The sequence below is a fragment of the Nerophis lumbriciformis genome, linkage group LG17, assembly GCF_033978685.3.
Source record: "Nerophis lumbriciformis linkage group LG17, RoL_Nlum_v2.1, whole genome shotgun sequence".
Classification (NCBI taxonomy): domain Eukaryota; kingdom Metazoa; phylum Chordata; class Actinopteri; order Syngnathiformes; family Syngnathidae; genus Nerophis; species Nerophis lumbriciformis.
The window spans coordinates 22,103,331-22,118,249 of record NC_084564.2 but is presented as its reverse complement, the minus strand read 5'-3'; the positions used below and the strand labels follow the sequence as shown (position 1 = coordinate 22,118,249).

The following is a 14,919-nucleotide window of genomic DNA, read 5'->3' as shown; positions in this document are numbered from 1 at the left end:
CAGAAAGTTGCAGCAAAAGTTGCAATGTTTTGAGGCTTATTTTTTTTTACAAATACTTGAATTAACTGGTGGTTTTAGGAATTTACTATCAATGGTTTTAAGCGTGCCTTGTAATGTTGACCTCAAAAGGCACATGATTGCAACACAAATTAGGAAGCAAATGCTGTATAGATGTTTTACTTGTCTTATAAGTTTTGTATTCTCCATGTTTACTAAACAATTGAAAAATATGTTTGTCCATCTTCAACATTCATTTCTGGTGAGTTGCAGTTGGACTGGAAAGTTAAAATTTCAAAGTTTCAAGTCGGAAATTTAAACTGGAACGACCATGAAGTCGGAGTGTGGGAGAGTCCTAGCCAGAAAAAATGACACGAATTAGCCAAAATGTGCGGGGAAGTTTAACAAAGTTGCGAGGTTGTGCATCATTTGCCGGGATTGGTTTAATTCCTGGAGGGAGTTTTATTATATTGTTGTAAAAAGTGAATAAAGTGCACCAGAGCACGCACTCTGTCAGAGACAAACAAAGCTCACTAACATTAAAGCTACAGATTCACAAGACAACGTGTTTCCAGTGTGGCTTACTAAAGCATATTTAAAATGTCTAAATATTTTTTTGACAAAATCAACACACATCCTAAATTGTTGAAACATACAATATTCTGGCATGTTTAAAGACAACATTGACGCAGTCAGAAATCACAAGATGGAGCTAAAATGAAGGTAGCAGGTGCTACAGGTAAGAACATGTCATGGGTGAAACGCGCAGACATTGCATTCAACTGAATCATTTCCTAAAGGACGCAAGGTTACGTAAGGCTACACGAGTGCTCAGTCAGCATTTAACGGCACTGGTCCTTTGACAGCTTGCTCCTCTGTATCACAAATCTCAAAGAAAAACATCCCTGTGTCTTCTTACAGTGAAGAGATGATGATGAATGACTTTTGTAAAGTCAACCAGCAGCCAGATATAACAGATATGTAACAGAATTAGGAATGAGGAGAGGGATGGACTCAGACCAGAACATCATGACCAGATGAAAATTCATCATTCTAAAAATGTAGGCCACAGATTATCCACGAAACAATTAATTCATAGCCCATTACGTGCCACAATGGAGAGAGGAATAATTAATTTCCACCAGGAGATATTCAAAATAAAACCACAGCGAGCTACCTACTCTCAATGGAACAAGAAGAGTTGTAAGTGGGTGGGAGACATGCAAAGATATCACTCTCATTTTTCCATCTGGGGATAAAAATAGTCTCTCCACCATACAGGATGAAGCCTCCTCCTTCTACTCCATTGGCAAGAGGAAGTTCTGGTTTCAGGGCAGCATTGATTTAATGGTACAGTGGATGCTGCAAGGACAGCGCTTGACAAAGTGATGCCGACAGTCTACTTCATAGATTCACAGCGATCCTTAAATGAGCTTGAGAAGTCTAAAAATGGCAGAGAGTAAACATAAAAAGAGCTGTAATGATCATTACTCAGGCCTTATATGATAAGGTTTTCATTTGGATTTGACAAGCCCTCTACTGCTGATTATCTAAGCCTAATAAAGGCATATAAACCTGTGCCAGCTATGCAAGCACGTTCCTCTATTTTGTTCTTAAAAGGATATAAATTCTAGGTATTTTTGGGAGAATAAATGAACAGTGGCACCTCAACTTATGAGTATTTTGAGATACAAGCTGTCTCGGCTTTTTGGTCTGCTTTAAGTTGCGAGCATACATTTGAGTTACGAGCTTTCCCGCTGCTGGTTGAAGTAGGGACCGTCCACAGCTAAGAGCCAGAGATCGACACAATCCTGCCCTCCAACCACCGGAACTGAGAAAGCAAGTGCGGAGAGCAAAGAGAAAAATAAGTAGATGACAGTCACCGAATTAGGGAAACAAATCATTAAAAATATGACTAACGGTGTATCCGACCCGGTGAGCAGCACTGTTAGTCTGCACTAAACCACAGCAGGATTCAGCCTTGACGCCAAAACGACATCTCAACAGCAGACATTTATCCATGACAAAATGTGAGAAGCTGCTGATGGTGTTCCAGTTCGTTCTGTCTCCTGACTCTACAAAAAGGACGATTGGGCATTGCAGACAAACATACCAGTTCCTGTCAACTTTGACCACTCTGTCCGGAAGTTGTTTGGACTTGCTGGGTCGGGCAAGCAGTAGAACATGTTTTTATTGGTTTGTTTCTCTACTTCGGTCATCCGCTTCTTCATTGCACTAACTTTCTCAGTTCCGATAGTCGGAGGGATTGTGTTGATCTCTGGCTGTGAGCTGTGAAATATACTTTAACTGGCATAACAAAAAACCGAGCAACAGGTCATATCCCAAAATACTCGTAAGTTGAAGTACCAAAGCATATTACCTCATAAAACACTGTACAGCAGTTGTTTTTAGCACATTCTATTGTATTTGCTTGTTTTTCTTTTTGAAAGGCATATTACGTGTTAAAATTGTGGTATTTTGGGCAGGACAAGCACCGATTGAATTAATTTGATTTCAAAAACCAACATTGATTTGAGATATTTGAGAGCATGAGCATGAAGTTGAGGTACTACTGTATATCTTACAACGTGAAGCATTGTGGGTATAAATATGTAAAAGTTAACCACACCACGTGTTTTGTTTCAGCATCGACACATTTGCAGTGTCTTAGAATTATGTCAGCGTGGCACTTTCTGAATCCAGCTAGTCTGTCTTTTACTGTGGAAATAAAATTACCGTATTTTCCGCACCATAAGGCGCCCTGGGTTAAAAGCCGCGCCATCAATGAACGGCATATTTCAAAACTTTGTCCACCTATAAGCCGCCCGGTGTTGTAAGCCGCATCTAACTGCGCTAAAGGAATGTCAAAAAAAACAGTCAGATAGGTCAGTCAAACTTTAATAATATATTAAAAACCAGCGTTCTAACAACTCTGTTCACTCCCAAAATGTACGCAAATGTGCAATCACAAACATAGTAAAATTCAAAATAGTGCAGAGCAATAGCAACATAATGTTGCTCGAACGTTAATGTCACAACACACAAAATAAACATAACGCTCACTTTCTGAAGTTATTCTTCATTCATAAATCCCTCGAATTATTCTCCTTCGTTGTCCGAATTGAAAAGTTGGGCGAATGTGGGATCCAAAATGTCGTCTGGCGCTGTCTCCCTGCCTCCCTGTCTTGGTGAACGTCACGTGTGTTCGCCTTCTGTCATCCACTGTTCCCACGCAGTTAGCAGTCTAGCTTCGAATGCCCTGTTGACACCAATATCTAGCGGCTGGAGGTCTTTTGTCAATCCACCCGGAATGACGGCGAGTATTGAATTAAGCGCGTAAGCGTGTCTCTTAATGTGATGTTATGAGCTAGCAAATATAACAACTACACTACCCAGCATGCAACGATAGTGACGAGCATGCGCGGTAGCCCTGAGAAGCGTTGTTGTATGCTGGGAGTTAGAATGTGGTTATGAGCACGCTGTGAGTAAACGTTGAGAACTCAGTTAACACGCCTCGTCTGCATTATTTATAATTAGACAGACAACACACTTAATAGGAGCCATTTTGGGGTCTTTACATAAACACACAAATGGAAATGAAACGTCACATATCCCAGCATGCACCGCGCGCTTCTTCTACGGGGAAAAAAGATGGCGGCTGTTTACCGAAGTTGCGAGACCGAAACTTTATGAAAATGAATCTTAATATTTATCCATATATAAAGCGCACCGGGTTATAAGGCGCACTGTCAGCTTTTGAGAAAATTTGTGGTTTTTAGGTGCGCCTTATAGTGCGGAAAATACGGTACTAAGGCGTCTTAGTTGGAATAAAAAAATGTGTGCATTTGCAGAGCTGTAAAAACTGAGCATTATGTTGTGACTAATAACACTTAACACCACTTGTACTGTATATGGCTTTATTTGTTTAATTTAAGTTTGCTTCCTATGCATGCGATTTAACAGACTAATCATCCTTTTTATTCGGCGCAAGATGAACGCAAGTCGATAATAATTGTGTTTAAATGAGTTTTATTTTAAACCAGAAGAGGATACAACAAGCAGTCTCCTCAGCCAGGAGGTGTGTGTGCTTTATTGCTGCCATCTTGTCTTGACTTGTGTTATAAATTTTCATGTTGATCCACATTCTACATCAAAAGAAAAGTTGGAACAGGGCACATAATGTCCTGCTCACATTTCAGCAAGTATTTTCATGACAGTATATCTTATACAGAAGCACAGGTATACATTAATTATAGGTATAAACATATATTGTACACACATGTGAGAATAAAACTTCCACAGATTGGAATGATATTGATGATTGTAGTAAAGAAGATAAATGATAAAATTGTAGACCCACTTACATATATCTGTAATTTATCATTCAGAACCGGTGCATTCCCACACAAAATGAAAATAGCCAAAGTCATCCAAATATATAAATCTATAATAAAATAATAATAATAAAATCACAATTCTAACAACTATAGGCCTATATCCTTACTCTGACAGTTCTCCAAAACACTTGAAAACAGCTGAACAACTTTATTAAAAAACACATCTCGCTAATGGACAGTCAATATGGTTTCCACGCAGGAAGACCAACATCCATGGTATTAATGGAGCTCATTGAAGAATTGGTGGGTGTATTTATTGATTTAAAAAAAGTTTTGACACAATTAACCATGATATATTGATATGGAAAATGTAAAGCAACGGCGTTAGAGGGTTTGGCTTTACATTGATTAAAGAGTTATATATAAAATCGACAACAGTTTGTACAAAATACATCAAAAGAGGTCCAGAAATTCATGCATTACATGTGGTGTCCCACAGTGATCAGTATTGGGCCTCCCATTATTCATAATGTACATCAATGACATTTGTAAGGTATCGGATACATTGAAGTTTGTGGTTTATGCTGATAAAAAATTTTGGCTCTTGGAAGGACTTGCAGCAGCTCTTGGAAGTAATAATAACAAAATAAATTATTAAATTAAAATGTTGGTTTGATAAAAAATAAATTGTCCCTGAACTTAGACAAAACCAAATTCATGCTGTTGGGAAACCGGAAAGTACAAATAAATATAAAACTGAACATTGATAACACATAAATTGTCAGAACAGATGAAAGTACATTTTTGGGTGGGGTATTAGCACAAACAGTGCTGAAAACCTCACATCAAAAAATCAGAGAAGAAAAATTGGGTAAAAAATATTGAAATCCGAGGAAAAACAAAACATTTTAAACCATAAAACTTTGCACACTCTATATTTCGCAATACCTATTGGTACCTGTTGTGTATTTGGGATCTCTGCAAGTCCCAAAAATGTGAAAGCATCCGCAATTGTAGTCCGCATTGATGCCATAGTCAATAAGATCCTTCTTTTTCTCTATCCTCTTATTGTGTGGCATTTATCTTCTGCTGTTAAAATTTCTAATAAAAAGTAGCGTATTGTTCCTATATCTCGGAGTGTATACAGAGTACCGGCATTTTTTGGTACCGGTTCTTAATTAGGTCGGTCCATGAGGATCGTGAAGATTCTGGACTAACAATACTGCTATCAGTATTTATTGTTCCAGCTGACCGACATAATTATGACATGTTGTTACATTCAGTTCAGCTGCTGCTGCTACTCATTAAAATCAGCTTGGAATAATGACAAATAACAAAGTAACACCACACAAAAGTCTGTAACTCAACAATATTTCCTCCTCAAATGTTCCTTGAAGTCACGCACGCTGTGACAGTTTGATGTGAAACGCACTTTACTCACGACGTTTTATCAACCGTCCTCTTAGCGATCCATTAATCCACAGGCCAATATTAATAATTCATTAAGTTGCTTTGAAGCAAGATAGCGTCCACTCTGACTGACAGGGCTCTGGTTGCCGTCCGATGTCACAAACAAATAAGACCGTCCACAAAACAACGCATCCTGAAGAGACGGTCAGAAAGTGGCTTGAAGATTGTCTGTAAAACATAATCTGTGTCTCATTTTGACCAAATAACCACCATTACATGTTATGTAGACCACAAAGTGTTTAAATGTAGAAAAAATATATTTTTATTGCGCCTTATGATCCGGTGTGCCTTTTGTATGAATAAAGACCTGAATAGACCCGCTCATCGGCAGTGCACCTAATAATTTGAAAAATACAGTATATTGAGCACAAACACACCTCCGGGATAAAAAGTCGTGGTAATGAAGGTGATGGAGTGACCAATTGAACACCATCATCGAACAAAAGTAAAATGGAGGAGCGCAAGGTGCTTAACATCCACCAGCATATTGACACTTTGAACACAAGGTGTTAGACAATAATGACCGTGGGTTGAGTAATTTTTAGTGGATTTATACTACGGTACTGTATTATACAAGCTCTACACTCATATGCTACACAATCTTTTGCAAGTACAGAATACGGCCAAACCAACACTGAATGTTACAACGGTATTTAAATATAATATGACAAAAAAAAGGTTAAAAAAAAAACTGTTTTTCGCCCCGTTTTTCTGTTTGGAGGGTTGGACAATGCATATTTGTGGTGTTGACTGTAGGTAGTTGCAGAGCTGATACTGCTGCCTGGGGAGCAAACAGCTGACAAAGACATCCATGGCATGCACGGACATGATGGCAGCCATTGTTGTTGGGGGGCGGGAGGGGAGGCAAACGAGGCAGTTCCCTGTGAACACCTGACTATTTTATGACAATGTGAGTTAAGTGGGTGGTCTAGTTAAGTACGTTAAGACGCCACAGTGGGTTATACGTGTGTGTTGACACGACATCATGTTTCATCCTCTGTGGAGGACAGACATTCTATAAGGTCTCTTTTAATTTACATATATTGACTCCTAAATCTGGTAAAAAAAAATAAAATCACATGAATGTATTGGACAAATAGGAAACACAGTAATCTCAAATAGTGGTCAAGAGCGTTTGTTGACTCAACTGCAGACAGGACCAGGCATAATTGTGTGAATGCTGGAAAGCATTTTAATTATTCCTCTGGCCTATTTTTTGTCTGCCTTCCTTTCACACATTTTTTATTTTATACCTACTTAGTGGCCTAGTGATTAGAGTGTCCGCCCTGAGATCGGTAGGTTGTGAGTTCAAACCCTAGCCGAGTCATACCAAAGACTATAAAAATGGGACCCATTACTTTCCTGCTTGGCACTCAGCATCAAGGGTTGGATTTGGGGGTAAATCACCAAAAATTATTCTCTGGCGCGGCCACCACCGGTGCTGCTCACTGCTCCCCTCACCTTCCAGGGGGTGAACAAGGGGATGGGTCAAATGCAGAGGACAAATCTCACCACACCTAGTGTGTGTAACAATCATTGGTACTTTAACTTTAAACTTTATCTGATTGAAGCCAATCCACTTTCAAAATGTTTGGCTGATTCATGACATGTTTGCTACTATTTCCCCCCCAAACATTTTTTTTTCACATTTCCAGAAATTCCACATTTTCTGGAACATTTCTTTCAATTCGAGATGAATGGGCAATTTTAAAAACATCAACATTTTGCACATTCCTCAACTGATTCAAACCGTTTCAAAGGACGGCGTGGCGCAGTGGAAGAATGGCCGTGCGCGACCCGAGGGTCCCTGGTTCAATCCCCACCTAGTACCAACCTCGTCATGTCCGTTGTGTCCTGAGCAAGACACTTCACCCTTGCTCCTGATGGGTGCTGGTTAGCGCCTTGCATGGCAGCTCCCTCCATCAGTGTGTGAATGTGTGTGTGAATGGGTAAATGTGGAAGTAGTGTCAAAGCGCTTTGAGTACCTTGAAGGTAGAAAAGCGCTATACAAGTACAACCCATTTATCATTTATCATTTAAAATGCTCCTTAGCAATGTTAGTCAATTGCTAGCATGCTAATGTTAAAATTTGAATATGCTAACACTAGCATGCTAGCTTTTAAGCTATTTTTTGCAGGTTTAACCTTAATTATATATTTAGAGAAATTATGCAACCAACAAGTTCTTGTTTTAGCTAATTTTACAGATATACACTTCGGCTTTGGCTTTCGAAATTACTTTTTCTAGTAAAAAGTAAATGAAGACATACAATATAATACAATGACTAAAACACATGCTAATATTTGGTAAATTACAGAATTTTGAAGGTTGGTATTAAATAAATTCTCCTGCCCAGGTTAGTCCCAAAAATATTTGGAGATATGATGACCACTTTCTGCTGCTGGAATGTTGGAAATATTCTCAAGTTGCAAAGAAAAGCAGGTTGATTGTTTACCATTAAAAAGGAGGTATTGTTGCCATTTCCAAAAGGGAAGCTCAGGCATAGAGAAAAACACCAGCTCTCATAAAAGGGAACACTTTGAAGCCAGCTCAGCTTGCAATCTTGCAAGCAGAGCTAATGGGAATTACTGCTAATTAGAACTGGAAATGTTACCTGCTCAAATAAGTAGAAAATTGTACGTTTGTCTTATTTGAATGCTGACAAAAAAGTGAATCTTTATTTTGAGTTTCACAATGAGCACACAGTCAACAGCTGCAAGATAAAGTGTCTTTTTCTTTACATTCCATGACGTGACCAAAAACAAAACAGCTCTATAACCCGGTTCAAAGTCTCTATTAGTGTATCAGCAAAAGGGAAAACTGGTTTCAGTAGAGTGTGACGTAAAAAACCCCCAAAGTAACATACAGTCTACATTACAGTCCTCCACGCTAATTGCTCGTTGAATGTGCATTTAATGTTTGCCAGGACCATTTTAATAGCTGTCACAACCCAGAGAAATCCAACAGTGAGAGCATTCAGACAAATGCCAGATCTTTGTGGCAGGTCATTCTCCCTAACCCGGTGAAAGGCACAGATTATGAGTGTATGTTTGTGTTTTAGTGCCAGTGAGAGTTGAACATGACCTCACTGCTTCAGGGCTGCCAATAGTAACACAATATAACAACATTTTTAGGTTAAATGCCCTGCAGATGCATCTGTTCTGCTTCAACAGAGCTTACAGGTGGGTGGTATGGTTGGATGGGTTTGTGTTTATGCTCTGGACACTGAACATACAGCTATCAAATGTGCATACGGTACAGTGGTATCTTAACTTACGGGTAGATGCGAGCTGTTTGAGCTTTTTGTTATGCTTTAAGTTACGAGCATACCTTGAGTTATGAGCATTTTCACCATCAGTTAAAGTAATATTTGTAGCAAGTAGGGATGTAACGATAAACTGTATTAATGATGACCGCAGTAAAACTCTTGATGGTTAGTATTCCTACTTTAAATAAAAAATATCGAAGAATCCTGAATGATAACTGCACTTTGATAAACTCACGGACTGACTGGTTAGTTTGAAAGCTAACATGAAAACAAGAAACATTAACATCTTCTCCCATTAAGAAACGACATACCGTATTTTTCGGATTATAAATCACTTTTTTTTTCTTCATAGTTTGGCCGTGGATGCGACATATACTCCGGAGCGACTTATGTGTGAAATTATTAACACATTACCGTAATATATCAAATAATATTATTTATCTAATTCACGGAAGAGACGAAGCAAAATGTCAGCAATCGTCACACACACGTCAACCAATAAGAATTTGGCGGGGGAGGGTCATGGCAGAAGTGCATTGTGGGTCATGGGAAGCTAACTGCTATATGCTACTGCCGTAGCTATTAAAATGGATCATTTCTACATTGGCGGTAACTTATAAAGGGAAGGGCTGAACAAAAATGGCACCGAAAAGGAAATCATAAACTGCAGATTACAAGCTGGATGTAGTGAAATATGCAGCAGAAAATGGCGATCGAGCAGAAGAAAGAAAGGACGCTAGCGGCGCATACCAGTAGCGACAACGAGGAAGAAGATTTCATCGGATTTAGCGATCAGGAGTGACAGATTGTTTGGTAAACGTATAGCATGTTCTATATGTTATAGTTATTTGAATGACTCTTACCATAACATGTTACGTTAACATACCAGGCATGTTCTCAGTTGGTTATTTATGCGTCATATAACGTACACTTATTCAGCCTGTTGTTCACTATTCTTTATTTATTTTAAATTGCCTTTCAAATGTCTATTCTTGGTGTTGGATTTTATCAAATAAATGTCCCCCGAAAATGCGACTTGTAGTCGAGTGTGACGTATATATGTTTTTTTCCTTCTTTATTATACATTTTCGGCCGGTGCGACGTATACTCCGGAGCGATTTATAATCCGAAAAATACGGTACTTCAATCCAAACACGTTGCTGTCAGAGCAGCTAAGCTATTCAATTGTGCACATTGAACATGATTGTTCTAAACTCATAGGAATACGAGACAGGTGTGTTTACTGTGCATACGAGGACCGATAAACACACAAGTAAGAAATATTACGAATGTATTTTATTAGTCATGCATTTTTCATTTAAATAAATCTTAAAGTGCAACAGTACAAACCCATCCATCCATTTTCTATTGCTTGTCCCTCTTGGGGTTACAGGGGTGCTGGAGCCTATCCCAGCTGCATTCGGGCGGAAGGTGGGGTACACCCTGGACAAGTCGTCACCTCATCACAGGGCCAACACAGATAGACAGACAACATTCACACTCACATTCACACACGCGTGTGACAATTTAATGTTGCCAATCAACCTATCCCCAGGTGCATGTCTTTGGAGGTGGGAGGAAGCCGGAGTACCTGGAGGGAACCCACGCAGTCACGGGGAGAACATGCAAACTCCACACAGATAGATCGAACTTAGGACCTTCTTATTGTGAGGCACACAAACTAACCCCTATACTACCGTGCTGCTACAGTACAAACCAATATTTAAAACAATAAGAGCTTAGCCATTAAAACAGATTAATATACTAAAACACTATCTGTGAAGCATAAGAAACACAAAACATGCAAAATAGTGGCTTTTCTAACAGTTTGTATTTATTTTGGTTATTTAAAAAAATACTTAAATGATTTCAGTGTGCGTTTCAGTCATTTTTGAGCACATTTAACAATACTACGATAATAATAACTGTGATAATTTCGGTCCCGATAATTGTAACATTCCATTTTCATATTTTTACATCCTAGTAACAGTGCCGTATCAACAATAAACAGTTAGAATCTTGTCACACATTGCTGTTCCTGCTTTGTTTACACAACAAAATATAATTTTTTTTAGTTTAGTTTTGATTCGACAATTCAGACTTGCTTTTGAGCACAGCTCAGGGATCGACATCGTGCCCTCTAACCATTGCTGCGAATGAGGGGAAGCGGCCGACCACATCACAGAAACAAAACAGTTACAAATATGTCCTAACTGTTAGCAGCCTACCTGGCGAGACAGCCCCGCCATAGCTTCAGTCCGCAACACACAGGGCTGCAGCCAGCCTCCACCGCATGCAACCACAAGCAGCCATACAACAAACATTTATACATGAAAATATTGAGAACCTGCATATGCTGTGTTTATGTGTTTCGATTGTTTCTGTCTCGTCCTCACTCAACAAAGTGGACAGTCAAGCATTACCTTTGGTACAAAAACATACATATGGCTTGTTGTGAACACTGACCTCACTCATAGACGTCCGTGTGCAACATATACAGCAATTTCCAAAATTCTATTGTTACACGTTGGAGAGAGTGTTGCCAGACGCCACAAGAGAAACGCGCAACTTTTTCTGTGAAAACAAGTCATTTATAATAAGCGGATATAAGCAGACTTGGCAAGACTGAATAGAAAATCAGCACTAAGGGGACATCACATTAGTCCAGTACCCAATGTAAATGCTGAACAATATACTATCACATAATTATTTGTACTACATGCTATTGTAATGTCTTTCTAACAGTATCTCTTGTCTGAAAGCTCATGTTTCTTCTTTAAAAGTCCTGCTACATGTTAAAATTGTGGTGTTTTGGGAGGGCTAAGCACTGATTAAATTCATTTCCATTGATTTCAATAGGTTGATTTGAGAAACGAGTGTTTCGGTGGTGGAACGCAACATGCTTTTACCACTGTATCTCATAAAAGTGAGTATACTGGTATCTCGGTTTTCATAAGCCCCACTTTTCAGCCAAAAGTTAATATACTGTCTCTACATATCATTCCACGAAGTTGAGCGCCCAATCAAATAATCCAACTTGTTGATGACTCTGGTAGGGCTGCGACAATAAATCGAATAATTATATTATAAAAGGTCTGTGATTTATGTTCTCTTGCTAAGAATGATCATTCAATGAGAGTAACTAATATGAATTGATAAAAACCTGGACTGTATTGAAAGCGCGGAACCTTAAAACGCAGATATAGTTTCTGCACGCCCGAGAAAAATAGAGTACACATTAAGGCGGTGGTGTGCAGGAGTCATGATATGTGTGCTAGCGAACAGCGTAGATTTTGTACTGAATTTTTTTTTACAAATGTTATTAATACAGACATGTTAAAAGTGCTTTTTTAATCTTGATGATAGGGATGTAGCGATCAATGGTATTAATGATAAAACTCCAGATCGTTAGTGTTATCGTTTTAGATTTAAATTTGCAAAAAAACGTGATTGATAACTGCACTTTCATAAACTTGCGGACTGACTAGCGCCAGCCAGTTAGCTTAAATGCTAACAAAAAAACAGACATTAACATTTTTCCCCGTTAAAAACAACATACCCCAATCTAAACTTGTGTAAACACATTACTGTCTGATCAACTAAGATATTCAATTGTACACACTGAACCGAGAACAGAGTGATCGTTCTACAGTCAGAGGCATACAAGACAGTTGTTTTTATGGTGCGTTCAAAGAGTAGGACGCCATAACGTACGCCAAAAAGTATAGATATTAATAATTGGTTTTATTTTTTACGGACTTTTAATTCAAATAAGTCTTAAAAGTGCTACAGTACAAACCAATATTTAAAACAATAAAAGCTTAGCCATTAAAACAGATGAAATAATTACACTAAAACACAATAAGCGAAGGATAAGAAACCTAAAACATGCAAAATAGTGGGGTTTCTTTTAACAGCGTGTTTATTTTGGTTATTTAAAAAAATAACTTGGTGAAAATATTTCAGTGTGTGTACTTTTTACCACAAAGCTGCGATAATAAAAACACAGATGTGAAATTTTTATATTATTACATCCCTCATTGGTGGAAAAAAAATAAGGTTATGGTAAGCATTTCAACTATTTTCCTAAAAATAAACAATGAGGCAATGAATTGTGTTTTCTCCAAATACCCTGACAAACAATGATTACTAAAATAATTGAGCTTGTCCACTAGAGGAAAAATTGCGTAAATAATCGCGTCCAGACGGGGGACGGCTCACTGAGCTATAACATGTGAAAAACATACATGTAGCGCTGTTAACAGACACAGACACATGAAATCCTTCATCTTCCGCTACAAACCAAAAAAACCCAGGCAGGTGACCGCGGACACACACAAGAAACCCAAGTCTCTTTGACTTGTTGATAGACGGCAATGATGTTTTCATGCTGTACTTCACAATGTCACAATACATGTTGGAACTAATGTTTCCAATTAATGAACAGCATCTTCCCCGTGCCGGCAGGACTCATGCAGCCCCAGAACATGACTTTTTTACTGTAGGCAAACAAAAAATTCTCTACGTATCCACTCAGATATTTGGAAAATAATAGCTGTCTGTAGAGTTGTTTTCAGTGCAACGTAAATCTACAGTTATACAAGCTGTACACTGACTACTCTAAAGTATATCTAATCCATTTTTAATTTATCACATTAAAACAGTCAACATAATCAAGTTGGAACATAAACACAATCTGATAACCTGGCCATATAACAGAGCAATGTCATAAAGATTGGTATAATCAAACATTTTATAAACGTTTAGCGCACGTGTGTGTTGTTTTTAAATACATGCACATCCGGGTCATCACAAGGTTTGTACATGAAAGTCCAGTTGGCAACAAAACTCACCTGTCACCGTCTTTGTACTTTTCTTCCAGGTATTAATGGAATTTAAAGTATTTTTCCAATTTAAAAAGAGAACTTAGTGGCCGATATATTCTGACAAAGTCGATAAATGCTAACAATATCAAAAGTTTACTACCGAAAACAAAAAAAAGGGCAAACGTGTCTCACACACAAGAGCGAACGTTGTCTTTAGTACTTAAAAGCTAAAAGCGCAGATTTTTCCTATAATAGTAGCTTCTTTTGGTGGTATCTCCTTCATCCTCCTCGATGAGCGTCGTCTACTATAATGACTCAAAGCACTTGTAAAGGTAGGTGGAGTGTCGGAGCTTTTTTATCCGCAGCTCTCTTGTAACAGGGAGGGAGACAGTCACCAAGCTGACTTTACACCCGGCCGGCATGCACGTTCACCGGGCATGGGATTTCCCATCATCTTCCAGATCTTCTCACGTTATGTCCACAATTTTTATATCGGTTGTGTCAGTTTTTATGCTGAAACATATTCATGGCGTATCATTACCATCCACAGTTGCGCTTGAACGTTTAGTGAGTATATTATGCTTTGTATTTATTCGTCAAGTGAGTTCGTCAATGGCAAACACTCCGAGGGTACTTGAACGCATCACAGGTTCATGTCATTCACTGGCGAGTAGCCATAGGAGCCATGCTGTCTGTTTATTGTAGGTTTATCAAAATCTAACTGTGTTGACATTGACAGATATGAGAGGCCATAAACACCCAAGAGTTGTGTGCTTTGCCTACGGATTAAAATTAGAATCTTAAGAAGCCCCTTTCCTTCTCACTATCATTTACATGGTTTCTAATTTTTGTTTCATGTTTGCACACATGCACAAATCATAGCCCAATGGACCACTCAATGACGTAGCATCTTTGCAAGAGTGCTATACTTTCATAATTTTGTGTCTTGCATCTGCAGGTGCATTTACTATTTAGATGCAGCAGCTCACCTGGGCTTTTCACTTCCTCTCTCCACAGGTTG

The 14,919-nt window shown here is 38.6% G+C and overlaps 1 protein-coding gene across 4 annotated transcripts in view; it reads right to left on the bottom strand.

Moving 5' to 3' along the window:
* gdpd5b (glycerophosphodiester phosphodiesterase domain containing 5b) overlaps nt 1–14,388 on the bottom strand; it is a 75,545-nt gene extending 61,157 nt beyond the window's left edge. For 2 of the 4 annotated variants that reach the window (XR_009816602.2, XM_061972740.2), the window contains exon 1: nt 13,926–14,388. The gene's annotated coding sequence lies outside the window, so the exon portion shown is untranslated. The remainder of the gene's footprint in view (nt 1–13,925) is intronic. The other 2 variants (XR_009816603.2, XM_061972741.2) reach the window with 1 other exon arrangement.
* Nucleotides 14,389–14,919: the final 531 nt, after the last annotated feature.